Source organism: Crocuta crocuta, unplaced genomic scaffold, assembly GCF_008692635.1.
Source record: "Crocuta crocuta isolate KB4526 unplaced genomic scaffold, BGI_CrCroc_1.0 scaffold729, whole genome shotgun sequence".
NCBI classification, from domain to species: domain Eukaryota; kingdom Metazoa; phylum Chordata; class Mammalia; order Carnivora; family Hyaenidae; genus Crocuta; species Crocuta crocuta.
This window is the reverse complement of record NW_027528876.1, coordinates 285,930-302,672: the sequence shown is the minus strand read 5'-3', so window position 1 is coordinate 302,672 and position 16,743 is coordinate 285,930. Positions and strand designations below refer to the sequence as shown.

Here is a 16,743-nt window from a genome sequence, read left to right as displayed (position 1 = left end):
GGGGTTCGCTGAGCCTGGGCGTGTGTAGACCTGAGGCCCCTGCCCGCCCCTAGCTGGTATGGACCTGGCCACATGGGGGTGGTGAGCTCTGGTGGGCGGTGTAGACCTGAGGCTGTCGGGCAGGACTCAGCGCTTGAAGCCGGACGTCACCCGGCGCTGACTGAGGGGAGCGCGCTGCCAAAGCCACGTGACACTATCTCTTGATTTTTGCAATTTCTAAAAATAACCTTAGGAGAAGCTTTTAGATTTGGGGTGAAGACGCATTCATCTAATTCAGCAATCATGTTTTCCCTTTAAATTAAAAAATTTTAATTTGCATGGGGGAGCTCTGTACTTTATCTCCACGTGCCCTCCCTGCCCGGGCCTCTAGAAACACCTGGGTGACCTTCACCTAACATCCACAGCCTCATCTGGATGAAGTTGTGGGCGAGATCTGGGTTGTTGGACGGTGAGCCATGTGCTCTTGCAAAGCCAACGACGTCCTTTTCTGCAGCAGGGGCAGTGCTGGCCCTGGGGAGGAGGACAGAAACGACACGTCCCAGGCACACAGCAGTCCTGGGGTGCTGCAAGGTCCCCCATTTCCACCTGGGGTGTCCACAGCAGCCTCTGCTCCCTGTCCCAAGCTGGCCTGCCTCGTGAGCACAGACAGGTGCTAGGACACCATGTGGCCAGCACAGGCAAGCCTGCGTGTGGGACGCTGTCCCCCCTGCCACCAGAGCACCCCAGTGCCCCCCGCCCAGGGATGTCTTCAAAGGTCTTCCGTACTCAGAAGTGTCCCCAGATGGCCAACCAGCTGGGGGTTCACCGTGAGCCGTGGGGGGGTGCGCTGTTGCTCCTGGAGCTGGAAGAGAAACCCACCTGGCTGAAAGGAAGGGGAGGAGCAGTTAAGAGTGGACGTACAGCGGGGAGCGCTACAGTGTGCATCGGGGGGGCCTGGGGGGGCCTTCACCAGACGGATGCCGCCCCGACTCCCCCTCCCTGCTGCTGTCCACTGTCTGCTGGGTGGGCCCTCCTCCCTCGCAGGGACGCTCAGCGGGGGCTCTGGACATCTGGGCCTGACCATTCTTGGTTGCAGGGGGGAGTCCTGTGCTCTACGCGACTGAAGCAGCACCCCCAGTTCTGCCCACTCAATGCCAGGAGACCCTGCGGAAGGCAGAGCGCCCCAAAACGATGTCCACGTCTTCACCCCGAACCTGCACGCATGCTTGTCCGTGCCTCACCCNGGGGGGCTGGACTGCCCAGCCAGGACTTGAGAGTAGCCGCAGGGCCTGGAGCCGTGAAGCTGGAAGACGGAGCCCAGAGAAGACGTGCAGCAGGGACAAAGGGACACTACGCTGCTGGCTTTGAAGGCAGAGGAAGGGGCCGTGGGCCAAGGGTTGCAGGCAGCTTCTAGAAGCTACGGAAAGCCAGGGCAGATTCTCTCTGAGGGCCTCTGGAAGGGAAAGCAGCCCTGCCCGCGCCCTGGTCTTAGCCTGCTGAGACCTGCTGTGGCCTCTGCAGAGCCTCAGTCCCGCGTCTGCCTGAGGGTGTGGCCGGTGGCCCTCTGTCAGGGCAGCCGCAGGAAGCAACTCTCCCAGTGACAGCAAAACGGTCTGCGGGTGGTGAGTGACCCCGTCCCGGGCCCCGCTCGCCTGGGGAGGGACCCCAGCTGCCCCGCCCCCAGGCCCCTCTGCACCGCCGCGGTGGGTGCCGGGCTCCCAGCAGGGGAGAGGCCCTGACACCCCTAGAAAGCACGGGGCTGCTCCTCCAGCACCCTGGACCTGCCGCCCGCTGACTGCATCCTGGTGAGGCTCCCCAGGCAAGACCGAACGGGTAGGTCACAGCCCAGGGAGCCCCTGGGTCTGTAGTGACAACACGGAGTCCTTTAAAGCCACTGGGTGACAAAGAACATCAAAGCGCGTGTCACTCTGTCCTAGCTGTTGACACTTTAGCTCCCACTCTGGACTGTGAGCACTGGTGGGGGCAGGGGTCTCCCTGCCCAGCACAGAGCCTGGCCCGCAGCAGGCTCTGGTGCCTGACACCCACCCCCCTACCTCATCGGAGGTCCTTAGGGAGGAGGGGGAGGGGATCACAATGTCCCCCAGGTCCTGCCCAGACCTCACCCCAGCTCTCAGGACACCCCCCGGCCCTGGGGGGCAGCAGCATCTTGGCAGGATGCTCTGGGAGGGAGGGGTGCACGGGCCTGGGGTTGATGGCCTCATCTTGCCCAAAGCTCTCCCCCCCCAGCTGTCCCCACACGGATGCCCCGTCGGCCCAAGAGTCCGTCACCAAGTCCAGGGGATGGCGCCTGCCCCCCACTGCTGTCTGTCCGGTGCCCCCGAGGGCTGGGAGACTGCAGTCACCTCTGTCCTTCCGGCCCTCTCCACATTGATCTCCCCAAATGTGGCTCTGCCTCATCACCCCCAGCTCAGGATCCCCCACCCCTTGACCCTCCAGAAGCAGAGACCAGGGACCACAGTGGGCCCAGGGCCACCTCTTCATGCCCTCTGCCCACCAAGCACTGCGCGGAGGTGGGAAGGCATCACCTCCTCCGGGAAGCCTCCCTCTGTGTTCAGCACCCCGTGTTCTGCTCCCCCAGGGTTACATGTGCCCCTTTAGGCCTCCAGGGGGGCAGGGCCTAACATGAGACCCGGCATCCCCAAGCTGGGTGGCATCAGTCCCCAGCAGTTCATGACATTATGCCCACCCTCCTGGAGGACTGGCAGAGGACCTGGTCATGACCAGGCTCTGTAAGTGGGGCCTGCGAGGGCATCATGCCCCCCTCCATGTCCCAACTCCCCTCCCCTGGAGCCACCCCAGCTGCTGGACCCCAGGAAGGTGTGGGTAGCCTCTCCGGGCAGCAGAGGGCTATCCTGGAAGGCCCCACTCTGCCCTGCCCCCCAGGGTCCCTCCCAGAGGTGGCCTCCAAGGCCTAGGGCAGCCAGAGGGTCCTGAGGATCTGTTCTCTCATCCAAGACTCATGAGTCTGAGTGTGAAGAGGGTTCAGCCGCCGACCCCCCCACCCCAGCCCTCCGTACCCCCTGGAAAGGCGCTGGAAGACGGACACTGGCTTGAGTTGTCTCTTAGGAGGGAGGGGACCTCGGGACCTGCGCCTTCAAAGTCACGGTCGGCCTGAAGGGCGCGCTCCTGTCCAGGAAGGCGCTGGCGGACTCGGAGGGCCTCGGAGGGCGGGGGAGGAGCACGTCCTTGTCCACGTCCTCCGACACCAGCTGGGCCACGAGCTTCGCGATGTCCTGAGGGCGACNGGGCTGTCTGCTCGCTCCCCCCCGCCCCCTCGAGCTCAGGCGCAGCCTCCAGGTGCCCGCGCTGCGGCCTCAGGTGGCTCGGCGCCTGCGCCCCCGGCCCCACCACCTGCCGGCTTTTCTGCCCGAGGGTCGGCCCCTAGGCGGGAAGTCCGCAGAGCCAAGGCCCTGGCCCTTCCTGCCGGTGCCAGGAGGTGGGAGGCAGAGGGTCCTTCTCCAGCTCGCCCCCGGAGCCCCAGGGAGACGGGCCGCAGAGCCCCTCGCCCGGGACCTGTGGCTCTCCGTGGCGTGGGGCAGCCGCCGGGCTCAGTGCGAAGGCGGGTGGCTCGGACAGGTGCTGTGTCCCTCCCTCCAACCGGTCCCAGCACCGGGGGGGGGGGTTCCCCAGGGTCTGCTGCCCACCACCGACCGTGGGCAGGTCCGCAGCAGGTCACCAGGGCACTTGTTCCCACCAAGCCTGTGTGCTTCAGGGCGCCCCTCAGGTGCCTGCCACCTGCTGTGGGTGCAGTGCCCCCAGGGCCCCCCTGAGACTGGGAGGCAAGCAGAGGGCACACAGGTCCCCTGACCTCAGACCCCGAGCTGAGAGCGAGAGTGTGCGGCTGCGAATCAAGGAAGTCGTTACAGAGCGTCATCACAGCAAATCCTGACTGATAATCTGAGGACTGGAAAGACACCAGAAACCTGGCCCCTGGGGGACTCAGTCAGTTGAGTGTGGGACTCTCAGCTCAGGCTCAGGTCATGGTCCCATGGTTCGTGGGATCGAACCCCACATCAGGCTCCACACTGACAGAGGAGTGGGGGGGTCTGCTTGGGATTCTCTCTCCCTCTCTTCCCCTTTTCTGCACACACGTGCATGCGTGCATGCTCTCTTTCTCTAAAACTAAATAAATTAAAGAAAAAAAGATGTCAAAAACCCACCAAAAATGAAGAACAGGTAACAAATCACGAGAACAGAAAATCAACCATGTAGGCCAACATCCAGGTAGTCAAAGATTCAGGAGGAGAGAGCCAGAAGAGGGTGCATACGCACTTCCAGAGTCGAGGGGGACGGGGCTCCAGACTGAACGGACTCACACAGGACAACGAGAGCGGACACACCCGCACCAGGGGCAGAGCTGTGCCATCAGAACCCCGGCAGTGGAGGAAGAGCTCAGATAGTTGCAGAGGCTGAAAAGCAGGGCCCATGCAAAGGACCTGTGGTCCACACCATCCAGGGCATCAGGCAGCAACCCTAGAGGTTAGAGGCAATACAACAATGCCTTACAAATCCTGAAAGAAAAGGATTTTCTACTGAGAATTTCCACTCACTAAAGTACCAAACAAGTGTGGAGGCCAAATAAAGACATTCTAACAACTTTACAGTCGAGGATTCAAACATCTGGACCCTTCCGGAATAGCTGCTAGATGAGGCAGTCCACCGAAACAAGGGAGCAAACCAGCGAGTAGGGAGTCCGAGGGCCCAGGAACAGGGGTCCTGCAGAGGAGGGGCTGGCAGGGCACCCCAGATGAGCAGCCTTGGGGGGCAGCCTCCTCTGGGAACAGAGCTGGCCTCCAGACTTCCCCCGAGCGTGGCCTGTGGGACTCCGGAGTGGCCACCAGCAGCTGTCCTGTGCCTGGGGCTCTGAGGAGGAGTGGGCTTCATTAGCACAGGCATCGCAGCTCCAGGTGTGGCTGGGGTCCCCAAGGAGAGTGCGCATAGTGGGGACAGGCCCCCAAATCCTTGCATCACAGTTTGGGATGGTCACGGGTAGCACTGGGAGGGACAGAGGGGGACATCACTATGCAGCCACCCCGAGGGGCCCTGCCTGACGTGTCGGGACATTTGTGGGAAGTATCCAGCATCGGGGGAGAGTCTGGGAAAGGACTAATAACCTGTGCACAGGAGATGAAGGGGGTGCGCCACGATTAACCCCAGGGAGAAACACAAGGCTGTGCGTGTGTGAGCACCTGCTGGTCGTGGTGCTCTGTGCTCGGTGGATGTGCTACGTGGGTGAAGCGCACATAGTCACTGGACAGGAAACGCTGCAAGTGGATTTAAGTAAAAAGCCTGAAACCACATAGTGGGGGAAGGGGAAGGCATGTGGGGGGAGAGGGTGCGGCGCCCTCAGTCTCTGGGAGGCGACAGAATGGGAAAGTGAGGATTCGAGAAGCAGCAGTGCCCACATGCTGTGTTAAGCTGTGGGGGCAGCCACAGGAGCCGGAAGAGTGGGTGCAGGGCGGCGCCACCTGTGACCCCAAGAGCTGGGGCAGGCCTGTCGTTCCAAATTACATGTGCACATGCGTTAATAAAAGTAGCAGGTGGGGCGCCTAGGGGGCTCAGTCGGTTCAGCTTCCTGCTTTGGCTCAGGTCATGATCTCACGTTCGTGGGTTCGAGCCCCGCGTCGGGCTCTGTGCTGACAGCTCAGAGCCTGGAGCCTGATTCAGATTCTGTGTCTCCCTCTCTCTCTGACCCTCCCCTGCTCACGCTGTCTCCTTCTCTCTCTGAGAAATAAATAAAACATTTAAAAAATTTTTAAATAAATAAATAAGTAAAAGTAGCAGAAAAATAAAAAAATAAAGACTTTAGTAATTAAGAAGAGTGATCTGATAGATGTGCAAGACATGCACACGTCTGACCCACAGAGAACCACACTCTCACCCAACAAGCGGAGCATCGCATGCATCAGCCACGCTTGAGGCCACCAACGCAGATGCGTCAGCACAGGACTCGCACGTAGTCACAGTAGGTGACCACAAGGCAACACGATGCAATTAAAAATTAATAGCAGAGGCGTATTGACGAGGGCTTTCCCAAACACCCTTCTTATCCACCCGAGTGAAAAGGAAAGTCTGGACTACGTGCCGACTCACTGAGAAACGAGCGAGGGTCCTGTGAAGACGGAGCTTTAGATGCAGGGAAGTTAGAAAAGAGCCACAGAACAGATGACGAAGCAGGAAACTCAAGAAGCCAGGAAAACGACAGCAACAGAAACCCACTACAAGTTAAAGGCAGGAGGAGGAAAGATTAATGAAGAAGTGAAACTGAAAAAAACAAACAGGAAAACAAGGGACAATTGTCACCAGCTAGCTCCCTGAGAAACCAGCAGGACAGAGAGACTGGCGTCCCCACCGGCCCCAGGCATGGTCAGCGTCGTGTCGGCCAGTCTCCTGGCCCGGTTCCAGCGCACGTCCCCGACCTGGACGTCCACGCACGTCAGGCGCTTTCCCCCCAATTCTGGCTGCGCCTCTCCGTAGACTCTGGTTGGTGCTGGCACCCACGTCGCCGGCGTTTCCTTCCCGTCTTGGAAGACGCCTGTGTCTTTGCGGCCTTGAAAAACTGCGGTCGGGTTTGTCAGGATTTCCCCCAGTGGGTTCTGTGCGTGGCCCCAGGGAGGAGTTTCCCACTGCGAGATCCTGACGACGCTCTCCCACGCCGTCCCGGCGCGTCTGTGGTTCGGTCCTAACGTTTGGCGTGGGTTTGGGACACGTGAGGAATCTACCTCATGATCTCTTCAGCGGGCAGCCAGTTACCCCGACGCCATTCATTGGGGAAGTCTGTTTCCCTCTGTCCTGCAATCCAGGCGGAGCACAGGTCAAGTCCCCAGACACACACGGGGCCCATTTCCAGACTACTGGCCCTGGATTGTGGGCTACTTGCCCGCGTCTGTCTGTCCCAACGCCATACGATTTTAATTGCTGGAGCTTAGAGCAGACAAGCAATGCCTGCTCATATGTTTCAAAATCCGGGCCCGGTTTCTTTTCCAAGTAAATTTTCAAAAAAACAGATCTTTAGTTTTTCAAGTAATATCTTTGCTATGCAGTGATATATGCACATTTCCGAATTCTGAATAAAAGAAGCCACACTGCAAACATACGGTGCCACTTACTTCCTTCACTCACAGGTACGTCTGCCGGGTCATCCTGCTGCCACGGGGAGGGGCCCCCAACGCTCTAGCCCCAGACCGTAGGGCAGAGCAGGGCAGCACAGCACGCTGCCAACAGATGGGAGACTGTGCGTGGGAGGCCCCGTCCCACTTGTCTGGAATGTTCCCAGCTTTCCCTGCATGCACATTCATGCGCACATCGAGGGACCGGGCTGTCTTGTAAGTGGGGCGGTTGGTCTCTAGTCCATCGACTGCACCAACACCGGCACCACACCCGCCGCGGGACTCGTGCTTTGTCTTGCCCGTTTCAAGGGTCTCTCTCCGCCGTCTCACTTGTCCGCTTTCTCCCCCTCGGTGTACTCACCAGCTGCGTGCAAACTCACCAGAGCCTAAGCTAACGGACATGCCCGTCGGAGGGCACCAGAGGGCATTTCAAATACACAGCTCCAGACGCTCACGCCACCGTGGGTGCACGTCTGTCCACCCCGAGTCTCGGGTGTCTGGCTGCTCGCCTCCTTCTTGGCGCCCCCGCCTGCCTGACATCACCTTCCCGCTGTGTGAGCTCTGTTCTTCACAACCGGACTGAGGTCCTGAGGTCTGTTTTGTCTTATCTTGCCTATCATTTTATTTATTTATTTATTTTCCCTCTTCTTAATTTTTTTTAATGTTTATTATTATTGAGACAGAAACATAGCATGAGTGGGGGAGGGGCAGAGAGAGAGAGAGAGAGAGAGAGAGGGAGACACAGAATCTGAGCTGTCAGCACAGAGCCCGACGCGGGCTTGAACCCACGAACCATGAGATCATGACCTGAGACGAAGTCAGAGGCTTAACCAACTGAGCCCCCCAGGCGCCCTTATTTTTCCTTCTTCTTAAAAGATTACTGTTGCTGGGCATGAAATTCCAGGTTGATGGTTATGTTCTCCGCTGAGTTAAGTTTCTATGTTGTGAATGCCAGGAGGTCACTCCTTTCAAAACTGTCTCCTCTTTGATCGCTCCTGACATCTTGTTTTGTCCCTGGCGCCCTGCAGGGCACTATGGCAGTTCTTGGTATAGACTCCCCTCATGTCCCCTGCTCTAGGTTTGCTGGGCACGTGACCACATTACACTGCCCGTGTTAGCCGGCCTCCACGGTGGCATCCAGCGATCTGTGCCTCCTGGTGCTCAGGCCCCGTGTCCTCCCTGCCACATTACGTAGCGGTGAACTTGTATCCAACAGGATGTTGTAGAAATGATGGAGCGCGAGTCCAAGGCTGTCGTAGGACATTGCAGCTTCCTCCTTGCTGTCTCCTGAACCACCCACTCTGAGGGAAGCCAGCCTCAGGACGTGAGGACTCGGGCAGCCCCAGGGAGAGGGCCGCGGGGTGAGGAACTGAGACCTTCTGCCCACGGCCGGCACTGACTCGAAAGCCACGGGAGTGAGCCACTGTGGAAGTGGATTCTCTGAGCTTGTTTGACTTTCAGATGACTATGGCCTTGATGGGAACCGGAGCCAAAGCCACCCAGCTAAGCAGTTCCCAAGTTCCTGACACAGAAACTGGGACAAACATATTTATTGTTGTTTTAAGCTGCTAAATCTTGGGGACACTTGTTACACAGCAACAGGTAACTAATACACGGACAGAAACATATGTACATTAGGATAGAATTTTCAAGATTCATGAAAAGTTTGGTTTTTTAAAATGGTATTGAACTGAATTAGTTACTTTGGGGGAATGTGGCAGGTTTAAATCTTAAATCTTCCATTCGAGCAAGGTGGTAAAGCTTTCCATCAGGTATCCTCTGTGTTATTCAGTCTCACGCTGCACGTAGCGTTCGTCCCAAGAGCAGATTTACTCTCAGGGACTTCGCAGTTTCTGTTGTTAAAGGGAATGCATCCTTTTTTCCACTTTCATTTTCTTGTTGGTTATTTTTGTATGTTGAAAAACGATGAAGTTTTAATTGGAGATCATATGTTCACCCTTCCTCTTTTACTAGTGCTCTTCTTTCCTAAGGGGCTTGCATGGATTTTCGAGGTAGACAGTGTATTGGCTGCAGAGTGACCGGTTCATCTTCAGGTATTCATAGCTCCTTTCATCTTCCTGACTTCTGCACAGGCTCCGTGCCGGCGTGTCCATCATCATGGCGATGCCCTGCGTTCCTGCCTGCTGCCCGTGCCTGTGGGAAACACTTCGGTGAAGGCCACCCAAGGCTCTTGATAGCTGTGCTTTATTGGGTTTCAGGCATATCCATCTCTCCCGACCTTACTAAGAATTGATAGGTTAACCGTATATTAATTATACCTCAATTTCACAAAATTGTTTTTAATTGTTATATTTGTTTGAAGGAAAGATACTGCAATTTCTTTTTCAGTGTCTACTGAGATAGTCTGTGGTCTTCCTCCTTTGTTAATGTAGACCATTTTACTAAACGGATTTCCAAATTCCTTTGTCGTTAGGGTATGGGTTTTTTGGGTATACCCACAACTTTCTTTACCCAATATATATTCATCTTGTACCTACTCTGTGAGCCCCGGCACCATCCTAGGCGCTGGGAACAGAGCTGTGAAGAGACAACGTCCCTGCTCTCCTGGGGGATGGAAACATGGGAGGCAGCCAGTGGCACGGTTGTGAAGTTTAGTCTCTCAGATGCTGCTGGGTTACTGCCCACGCATTCAGGACTCTTCCATCTGCACCACAGCTGAGGGGCCGGCCCCTCTCTCCTTCCCCGGTCCCTCTCCTCCTCCCCCACGGCACTGGCGTCGGGGTGCAGCCTGCTCTGCACGTACAAGTGGCTCGACACTTTCAACCTCACTGGTGGGGAGGACTCATTTCCTAATCGCTTGGGATTGCCCACCCATACATTCCTCATTTAGGGAATTTCTGGGACAACTTTAGAATTTTTGGGGGTGTCATTGGCATCTTCAGGTTTTTAAAAGTTAATCTGGGTGATACAAATTCAGATAATCAGCTTTCACCTTTGCTTAATAGCGCTGTGAGATTTCGTGGCTGACTGCCCTTCGCGGGAGTGCCATGCTGCAGACCTGGCCTGTCCAACGGCCGCCTTCACACCCCTTCAGCTGCACGTGGGTCTTTCTGGAAGGCTCCTCAGCTTCACATCTCCTCTCCTGCTTCCAATCTCTCTGATTTTCCAGCCGATTTCCTCAAGTTCATATTCCAACCCTTCTACTGAACATTTCAGTTCTGTTCTGCTTATTTATGAAGAGCTCTGTATCATTTGTGGAGCTTCTTTTTTAAAAAACAGCCCGTTCCAAGTTATACGGGAGTGTCTCTCTTCTAGGTCCTAGGGTCTCACTTTAATATTCTGGAAGCTCTCTGCTCCCTGAACTACCCGGACCTCTGCTTCGGGGTCCTCGCTCTACATTCATGTCAAGTGGAGATGTGAGCTGTTGCTCAGGGCTCCGTGGAAGGGGCATGGCCGGTCGGACACAGCGTCAGCAGAAGTGACTGTGACATCTGTCCTTTCTTGGTCACCTGCTGCCTCCCACTTTCTTCCTGGGCTGCTCCCACCTCTCTGGGGCTCGGACCCAGGGGTGTCTGCTTCTCAAGCACCACTCTTACCCCGTTTCAGGGTTTCAGGAGGGATGAGGAGACTGGCTTGCCGACGCCCTAAACTCCAGTGCAGAGAAAAGGCAAGCCTCTGCTTGCCGTGTGCTGCGTTTCAGGGCCAGTAAGGCGAGCGCGTTAGGAGCGGTGCTCCTCAAATCTGGTGCCTTTTTTTCTTCCCTGACTTGACGCTTGGTCATTTCCCTCTGAGACAGGTGTGTAAACTCCACCGGGCTGGGATCTGGTCGTTTCTCACGAACGTGATGCCCTAGGTGTCTGCAAACTCACTTGTTAGATGCCTCCCCCTGCCCCCGGCCTCCAGGCACTGCACCCAGTGTGCTGGCCACGGTCACTGCAGGCGAGGGAAGGGCTGTGCCAGCCTCCTGGGGCGGGTGGCCCTGCACCCCAGGGCCCGCTGGTACAAGGGCTCACCCAGCCCAGCCTGGCCGCAGGCGTGTTTAAAGTGGGGAACCATAACTGTATGGGAAACACACAGAAGAAAACGTATTTTTAAGCGCAGGAATCCACTATCCAAAGTGAATACTTTTTCCCATAAGATATAAAACACGATTGATAAGGACTCCTTGTCTGAGGTCCCTTCCTCTGGCGTGTGCTGAGTCCCAGTCACGCATTCTTGCTCCTGACACTTGTGACCACGGTCGTGAAGGACAGGAGGCCCGGTGCCGGGTGGAGAACGTTCCCCCGCGTCCCTCTCCTGTAGCGCTCCCCAGCTGTTCCCGGGTGCACGAGGCGCTGGCCCCCTCGCCGGAACGTGCCGTCCCCCATGAAGCCGCCATGCGGTGCGTGCACTCCCGCCACTCAGCTCCCCGGGGGGGGGGGGCTCGCTCTGCACCCTACACTTTTGCCAGGTGTGTCCTCGGGCTCTTTGTGCTTTTGTCAAACAACTGAATTTCATGTACATCCTGGCACCAAATCCCTTTTACTTCTTTTTCTAAAATGTTTGAAGTTTATTTTGAGAGTGAGAAAGTGTGTACATGAACTTGACTGAGCCTGGGGGTGGGGGGGAGAGAGAGAGAGAGAGAGAGAGAGAGAGAATCCTAAGTAGGCTCCACGCTGCAAGCACAGAGCCTGATGTGGGACTTGAACTCACGAACTGTGAGATCATGACCTGAGCCGAGATTGAGAGTCAGATGCTTGACCAACTGAGCCCCCCAGACGCCCCCCCCCCCACCTTCCCTCTCTTTCTGGCCTGAGAAGCCGCGCTCTCTGCGGCAGGCCCCGTATTCTGACGACTCGTGTCCGCACGGGTTGCTGATGTCTGGCCTCTGTCAGTGCTGGGTGTCCGGGCAGGAAGGGCCTGGGGACAGCTCCTGTTCGTCTCCCTTTTTGGTGCAATCTGCTGACCTGTGTCCAGCCGACCGGCCCCAGCCCCGCAGGGCAGCTGGTGGCCCCAGACCCGGGGCAGCCTCACTCCGTACCTCCCTGGGCCTTCTGGACCTTCCATCACATACAGGCTGCTCTCAGGTTCCCGCCTGCTTGCTGGTCGCCCCGTGGTCGCCCTGCTCCACGCCATGACCTTCTCCCATTTCTTCTTAACTTCCTACGTCTCCTTCTTCTGTGTGGTAAATGACACATAAACTTAATCATTTAAGGTGCACAGTTCGGTGCCGTGAAGCACATTCGGCCACCACGACCATCGTCTCCAGAACCTTCTCCTCGTCCCAAACCAGAACTCTGTCCTCATGAACACTAGCTCCCCATGCCCTGCCCAGGCTCATGCTATTTTCTGTCTCCAGGAGTCTGACCACTCTAGGGACACCTCACGGGCACCCACGGACGGACCCCCAGGCCACTTCCACCTTTTGGCGAGTGTGAATCACACCGCTGCAAACGTGAGTGTGCACGTGTCTGCTTGAGTCCCTGCTTTTCGGTTCTTTCAGAAACGTGTCCGGACGTGGGCTTGCTGGGTTACAAGGCAATTCTACGCTTAGCCTCGTGAGGGACTCCACGCTGCTTCCTACAGCGGCTGCACCACTTTACGCTCCCGCAGCACGCACCGGGCTCCAGTTTCTCCACACCTTCGCCAGTGCTTCTCGTTTTCTTTGTTTTTGATCGTAGCGATCCTAATGGCTGTGAAGCGGCATGTGCTGTGGCTTTCCTTTGCCCTGCTGGCCCCAGGACGGATGGCATGGAGCACTTCCTATCTACTTGTCGACCACTGGTATAACTTTGGAGAAATGCCCAAGCCCTTTGGCCATTTTTGTTTCAGGCCATTTTTCTGTTTAGAGTTTTAGGAGTTCATTATACATTCTGGACATTAATCCCTTATCAGATGTGTGATTTGTAAATGTTTCCTCTCATTCCTCAGGTTGACTTTTCCATGTTCTTTGATGATCAAAAGGTTTTAATTTTGATGAAGCCTGATTTAGCTATTTTTACTTTTGTTGCTGGAGCTGTTGGGTGTCATCCAAGAAATCATTGCCAAGTCCATTGTTGTGAAGCTTTCTCGTTTTCTCCTAGGAGTTTTGTGGTTTTATGTGTTTGATCCATTTTGAGTTAATTTTTGTGTGTGGCATCAGGCAAGAGTCTGGGTTCATTCTTTCATTTGTGCAAACCCAGGGTTCCCGGCGCCGTCCTGTTCCACCAGGCGTCCCAGGGCTTGGTCAGCCATGTCTGCCTTTGCTCGAGCCATGCATTTTGCCTCCCTCAGTTTTGTTGGGTTTTCCACGTGTGGTCACCCGTAACCGCCGTTCCTTTCACACTCCTGGACCTGGAGAAGGTTGGAAAGGCCGCCCCACGCGCCCGGTGTTGGATGAGGCATGGCTACCACTGCCCGCCCTCTGGAGCGCTACACCACTGCCTTCCCCACCGACTTGAGACCTCATCTTCATCCTACACTAAATGTCTGTGGGCGTTTGGGTCAATTTCCAGACTTTCTATTCTGTTCTGATGATAATGCGTCACAGTGCCAGGACTCCACTGCTTTGATAACTGACACTTTGCGATATGAACTCACATCTGTTAGCGCTGAACGTACTCCTGCTTATTTTTCTATTTGACCAGTTTGACCTATTGAAAATGAGAAGACAAACGTTTAGCATTTTTAGCTTTATTTGTTTAGCAGTCTCTATACTCAGCGTGGGCTGAACTCATGCCCCCAAGATGAAGAGCTGCACATTCCACTGACTGAGCCAGCCAGGCGCCCCAAATGTTCACCACGCTGATCGCTGATGACGCTGAATTGTGAAATGTCTAGGGAGGCCCCTCAGTGACGGCATCCGCTGCTGCCAAGTCTCTCGGTGATGCTTCAGGGTGCTTTTAATCTCCTCTCAAACAGGTCTGCACATTTCCTGTCCAGTGTATTCCTTTCCCACTCACTCATCTCCTAAAGTCTGTTGCTGGTGTCACCTCAGCCGCGTTACGTCCCCCTCGTCTGGCTGCAGGGCTAATTCTTCCGAGATGGCACAGGCCACCAGGACGATGGCAACATGGCTACTGCTGTGACTCTTCCTGGTCTTTTCCCCGAACTGTCCTGCTCTCCTTTGTGACAGAGGTCTTCTTCAAATGTCTGGTACCCCTGGCCATTAGCTCATGTTTCACGGGGTGCATATTTCATAGATTAGCAACGTGGGTGGATCGGGGCTTGGGGGCTGAGGCAGCAACCTGTTCCCGCTGCCTCCCATCTCGCACCCCAGAGCGGACCTTCTTTCTCTGCCCAAGCTGTGATCCCTGGTGGCAAGCCCTCCCCTCCTGTTGTGTTCAGTGAGATTGTCAGGAAGCAGGCCCAGCCCGCAGGGAGAGATGGATGTTGGCAGCCCCTGCGCCGGGGGCAGGTCTCCTCAGACCTTGGCCTCAGCCTGAGGTCTCTGCCCTCTTGTGAGCTCGTGTCATCACCATGTGGGGTGGAGGCGGCCCTGGGGGCTCGGGGTGGGACGAGAGGAATGCTGAGGCTGAATGACGTCAGCCAGACTGGAGGCTCCCGGGAGGCTGCACTCCAAGGGCAGGGTCAGGAGGAAGAATACTCCACGCTGAGGGGGACAAAGAGGAAGGACGCCAGGCAGGACACCGAGACAGAGAGTAGCGCAGGGAATCCCTCGAGACCGCAGCGAGCAGCTGACGCTCCCCAAGGGCTGAAGCAGAGGAGGGGAGCGGCAGGCTGACACGGGGGGCACCGCCCCCCAACCAGGCAGCTGGGGGTCTGCAGAAATGGGTCTGTGCCCTCTCCCGGCCTCTGCCCGGCTCCCTGTCCCTGGCCACCTCCCGCTGGACCCTTCTTTCCTGCTCCCCTGCTGCTTCCTCGGCCCTTGGCCACCCACCTCTCTGAACCTCAAACTTGAGCAGTGGCCTCTAAGTGCTGTCAGTGTGCCCCCAAGTCCCCACCGCCTACTCGGGACCCAGGCTTCCCAGTCCCTCCTTCCTCACGACAGTGACACGCCTGTGTGTTTATGTCCCAGACAGTCCGACCCGACCCGAGAGGTCAGCCCCGCACAGGGGGTCTGCCTGCCCGGCCCTCCAGGACCCTCACAGGCGCTGGGGCGGGGCCTGCTTTCCCTCTGTTGCCTTTTCTCCTAAACCTGTGAGCGCAGCAAGCGCGCATGCGCACAGGCCTACGTGCCAGCCTGACATGCTGCCGCTCGCCACCCTCGCCCACGGCCAGCACTGTGCGTGCCCAGCCGCTCACGCCTGGGACGCACCCTGCTGGCTCCGAGCCTTCCGCACAGGGAACCGCACACAACCTCAGGGGGTCTGGCTTCTGGGCTCCTGGAGCACCCCCTGGGGTAGGGTGGCTGTCGTGGGGCCTCCTCTCAGTGGTGCCGCCCTCTCGGCCCAGGGTGCAGATGGGGGAGGGGGGACTGAGGCAGGCCCCGCTGAGGTGCAGAAACGGACAGCACACCTGGTGGCGGCCGCCCAGCGGACACTGTGCGTGTCCCCCATCAGTGCCCATCGGCCCTCCCTGAGGCCCGAGGGACCACTCATACCGCATGCCCCGACCAGCCCGCCTGCAAAGCCAGTTCTGGGGTCCAGCTTACCCAGTCCTGAGTCTGCAGTACCTGTGGCCCTCCGCTCCAGTCGCCCGGCTGGCCCCAGGCTGTGGTGGGGCTCTCCGGGGGAGGGGGGTGCCCATGCTCCTGGGGCCGCGGCAGCCCTGGCTTCTTCCCCAGGGGGGCATCAGCCAAATGCTTCCCACCGTCCATGTCCGCCCTTCAGCCTGAGTGTCTGCGCCTCCCGGGCTCTGGGAAAGGCCCCCACGGCTCCCTGCGCCCCTCAAGCAGATGGAGGCGGCATCAGGCTCTGCTGGGCTCACCTGCGCTCTATCAGCCAGACAGTGTTGGGCAGGCCTCAGGCCAGTGGGTGACCTGGTCCCCCAGCTCCTACTGCTGTTCCCCGCCCCCACAGGATCACCGCTGGCTGGAGCAGCCGCAGCGCCCTGCCAGCCCTTCTCCCAGCGCCCAGGTTTCCCACCTTGGCTCCAGCCCGGTGGGTGGGAAGTGGCATGTGCCCCCAACCGACCGCTGAGGACCTGCTGAGGACCTACAGAGAAAGCCCGGAAGGATCACAGAATGAAGGGCCCCCCAGCGCTCCCTGCCTCCCTCCTCCCACCCGCTGTGACCTCACCTAGACGCTGCGGACCACACCCCAAGGCTGACGGTGAGCCCTAGGACACTGCCCCTCTCCCCTCCAGGGGCTCTGCGTGCAAGGAGTGGGCTGAGGGGAGTTAGGGCAGGGTCAGGAGGGCACATGGTAGAAGGTCGGGTGGAGAGGACCATTAGGGAGGCAGCAATCATTGGCGGAGGAGCAGGGTGGTGGGAGGGTACGGAGGTGGGGGAGGGGCTGGGTACAGGGTACAGGAAAGGGCAGGGTCCGCTAGAGGTAGGGAGTGAGAAGGAGTGAGGTACGCTGGGGCCAAGGAGGGGTANGCTTCCGCTTCCGGCCCGCGCTGCGCCTGCGCCGTAATCCCGGCCGTCGGGGGAGGGGGGATCCGGCTCCGCGCTCGGGGGTTCCCGGCTCGGGCCACTTCGGAGTGTCACCCAGCGCCGCTCGAAGTTATCTTTCAGATGCTGCCCTCCTCCGCCTCTGGAGGGCCTCGGAGGCGCCCTTCGGAGCTCGGGGGTCCTCGGCCGGAGCCCCCC

General features: G+C 57.9%; 1 long non-coding RNA gene across 1 annotated transcript; it reads right to left on the bottom strand.

The window, feature by feature from the left end:
* Window positions 1-285: 285 nt before the first annotated feature.
* Window positions 286-3,062, bottom strand: LOC144225523 (uncharacterized). The gene is made up of 2 exons (XR_013333332.1): window positions 3,018-3,062; window positions 286-862 (listed from the first exon to the last, which is right to left on the bottom strand). It is a non-coding gene; the product is annotated as an uncharacterized LOC144225523 (long non-coding RNA).
* Window positions 3,063-16,743: the final 13,681 nt, after the last annotated feature.